We start from the raw sequence: 4,279 nt of genomic DNA, 5'->3' as shown, positions 1-4,279 counted from the left end.
CTCCACTCTCCTGCGCTCTCCCTAGTATAATCCAGATCTTGTCCCTTTGTTAGAGCGGAAGCCAGAATGAATACCGAGACCCCTTTCTTTCATTCAATGACTGGATATGCACTTTTCCATGAAAGATCATGGTGATCTTCATTTCTTCTTCTTGCTTGGGCATTGAAGCCAAACATACATCGACTGCTCTAGTCTTGACTCAGACTAAATACACCTTGGATCTGCTTACTCGCACTCATATGCAAGAGTGTCCCACACCCCTTGCGTCTGGTTCAAAGCTCTCTAGCCACCTTTAAATTCACCATCATGTCATTAACATAAAATTTCATTGTCTTCCTAATATGATCTTTAAACATTTGATTGACTAACCTTTGATACATTGCTCTAGCATTAAGTAGGCCAAACGGCATCCCAATATAGCAATATAAACCTCTATCAGTGATAAAATATGTGTGTTCGTCATCTAGTTTGTACATTGGTATATAATTATACCCAGAGTGCATGTCCATGAAGCTGAGGAGCGCATGCCCTACCGTAGTGTTAACCAACTAGTCTTTTCTAGGTAAAGGAAAACTATTTTTTGGGCATACCTTGTTACGATCACCGAAATCGACACAAGTACGCAATTTTCCATTGGGTTTCCTTACAAGTACTGGGTTACCAAGCCTCATGGGGTAGAAAGACTCCCTTACGACCATTTTTTTTGGATCAATATTGAGATGATGACACATCACCTTTGGGTCAATACCAAATATATCAGAGTGACACCATGCAAAAACATCTAAGTTCTCCTTCAGGAACATAGCCAGGGCTTCCCTCACCCCAGATTTCAGTTGTAACCCAATTTTTAACTCCTTAGACAAGTCAGCCACATCTACCTTTATAGAGAGGGTACCACCAGCTACCCCGGTGGCTTCCTTTACCTCCGGCATTCAAGGATCGAAATTAATTTTTGTTTGAACCTCTCCAATAGATGAAACTAAAGGTTCAGGCTCCACATTTAATCCTTCAAAATCACTATCATTTACCTCTTCCATGATCTCATCAACCATTAGATCTTCATTAATCAGAAATTTTGGTTAGGGGTGTTTCCAATATCAGCACTTCTCTAGGGGTATCTACCCCCAGAAAAGATAATATCTGAGTACAGATCTTCTCCTGGATGTTGGATAACCATGATCACATTACATGTATACCTCCCACTTATATTTCCCACGTAGCGGTGCTTTTTGTTCCGCGATACCCCTACATATATATAACAGCTGTCTGGAGGAGGACCCTCATCTGCGACAAGCACATGCTTGTAGGTTTGTTTAGCAGTATGAGAAACTTTGATATAACAAGACCTTGATTTGCTCTGACATCCTTGTAGAAAGCCAATCCTATTAGGAATTGGGAATTTAACGGAGAGATGATAGATGAAGGTGATCACCCTTATTTCCTTTAGCAGTGGTCTGCCAATAATTGCATTGTAAGAAATATCTTCATTGACTACCATGAATTCTTCCACCTGAGTAGCACATAGGGGTTCTTCTCATAATGTCACTGGGAGCTTCACCCTTCAACGATATCAACTAGTCCCCCAGTGAATCCGTACAACTGATTATATAATGGGTATAGTTCCCTATCTAAAAATCCCATTTTCTAGTAAGTCTCATAAGATAAGATATTGCAGGAGCTTATGTTATCCACCTGTAACCTGTGAATATTCAAACCTCCAATAGAGATGGTCACCTCTAAGGCATCATTGTGAGGGTGAGGAACATTACTTGCATCCGCCTCGGTGAAGGTAATATCAGCATCTTAACCCTGAAAGTATCTTGGAGGCCTTTCATACAAATGGAAAACATTGGTGAGTGGCCGACCTTTGGCTTCCCGAGAGTATTTCTTTATTAAATTCCTTGTTGAGCCTCAGAATAAGGACCCGCAATGATGGTATTAATGCTTCTGGCCCTCGTAGTATGTTCGGAAATAGGCTTCTCACCATCCTTCTTAGCCTTATCCTCCTTATATTTCTTCGCTTCTTGGACTATGAATTCAGTCAAGTACCCCCTGCAAATGAGATCCTCAATATGATCCTTCAAGTGACGGCACTCAGCGGTGTCATTCCCATTAGCATCATAGAAGGCACAGTACATTCCCTCATCTCTTTTTCTAGGGGGACCAGTTCTAGGGGACTTCCTGAATATGCCATTTTTGTCCCCTACATCAAAGATGTGATCAAGTGGAGCCTTCAAAAGGCTATACTCAAAATACCTTGTACACTCCCTGGATTGAGAGTAAACATACCCCAAGCCCTTTCTAGAAGTGGTGGTATTGACTAGGATTGGGGCAGTCTTATTATCATAGTGAGCTTCCATATATGCCCCCCCATACCAAATATAGACCTCTTGACGTACCTTTGATCTCTCGGGATGGTAGATCTATTCCTCTTATTTATGTCCAATTCCCAAAGGTGCTAGTATCCTTCTTGAGGTTCATCGACGATTCCTCAACAACCTTGTGTGACTCAGCCTAATTATAAAAGTCACTGAGTGTTTTGGGCTCCTCACGTTGGAGCTCCTTCTAGAACTCTGTACCTGGGCTTACCCCCGTAATTAAGAATTTTTTGTAAGTCTCATCAGAAGCTTTCCTCACCTTAGATACCTCAGAATTAAAACATTTAAAGGATTCCCTTAGTGTCTCATTTTCACATTGCTTGATATTTGCCAATATGTTGGCGGGTGGAGCATAAGCAACTGAAGCCTGAAATTGAGTAACAAAACTCTCACACATCTGGTTCTAAGAACAAATTGAGTTTCCTGTAAATCTCTTGAACCACTGATGGGCATTCTCACGTAGTGTGACTGCCAATAATCTACATTTGGTCAGGTTCTTCACCTGATAGATATCCATTTCAGTATTAAAATGGCTGAGGTACTCCACTGAATCAGTACCCCTATCAAACCTTGAGTCGCATAACCCCTGTATGAGCGATGAAGGGGTAAATCCTGAATTTTCTTTCTAAAGTGTGACACCACTGTCAAGCTAGAAATCCCTTTCTTTTCAGCCTTCATTTTCTCTAATTCTTAGGTCCTTGTACTTATACGTACCCCCTTGTCAATCTAAAACTTGTTCATCATTCTCATTCCTTTCACTGGAACCACTGGTATTACGAGTAGAGCTTTGAGTAAAACTGGAGCCACTATCACCTTTTATTTGTGTGGCTACGTGTTGAGACCGGGACATGCGGTTCCGAGACTAACCTTGGGAATGCTTCTTCTCCTTTTTTAGAACCCTTGAAACTTTAGAGGATGAACCTTCAGGGTGCTCATTTCTATTGGACTTTTCCTTTTTCCTATCGAGCTTGAGTCTAAGGTCTTTATGAGTGAGTTTTTTCTCGTGCTGTCAAAGAAGCTCATGCTGCGCGTGACCGAGGGTCTAGGTTCTTCATTAACCTTCTTCTTTGGGTCCCAATTCTCGTTCTCCTGATCATTCTACACATCAAATAATGTAGGTTTATTTTTCTCAGGATTAGATTCTTCTTTTTCATCCTTAAAATCCAAATGAACAGGATTTATGTATGCTTCTCCATGGGTTTTTGCTTCTTGATTCGCCTGCTCATCCTGCGGAATTCTTCTCCGGTGATTCAATCCTGGTGCTCATTTATCACAAATGATTCAAGATGTCCTTGTTAGTAACTTCTCCGTCAGGGCCGCCATCATTTTCATTTCGACCTCTTCTCGGTGTTCGTTCCTTATCAAAATTTTCTAACATCTTCCTCTCTCAAAAAGGATTTAAAGAATGCCCTTCTTCTAGCGCTAAAAATGTTATGAGAGAACTTTGGTTACAATATCCCAAGTTTATCGTACTAAAATAACTGAATAGCCTTTGTTTCTCAGGTTTAGAGTTGCTGCTACAACCGTGGTTATGGCGGTGCAGTTGCAGATGCGTAGCTGAGTGTGTATAGTGTTTGAGCTGAATCGACAAAGATACCAAGTACCAATGGCTAAGAAAATACTTCTTAATCCGGCTAAAAGTACTCGGAAAATGATCACTGTGGTTACACGTGCTAATTCACGTAGAAGGTGAAAACCCGAAACACCTTTGCCAACTGCCTACATACCCTATATATAGGGATCAAGCTAAATGTAGTTCTATACGGTTGGACTTCTGTCCTTAAGCAACAAGTTATGTTGCTAATAAGCCAAAACCAAGTTCCATAATCGACCCAACTGCCTCCCAGATGGGCTTCCAGTGTCCATGCGTAGCAGGACTCCCCAAATCCATTTAACCCATA

Source organism: Apium graveolens, chromosome 3 (genome assembly GCF_009905375.1).
Source record: "Apium graveolens cultivar Ventura chromosome 3, ASM990537v1, whole genome shotgun sequence".
Classification (NCBI taxonomy): domain Eukaryota; kingdom Viridiplantae; phylum Streptophyta; class Magnoliopsida; order Apiales; family Apiaceae; genus Apium; species Apium graveolens.
Note: the sequence above shows the minus strand (reverse complement) of the source record.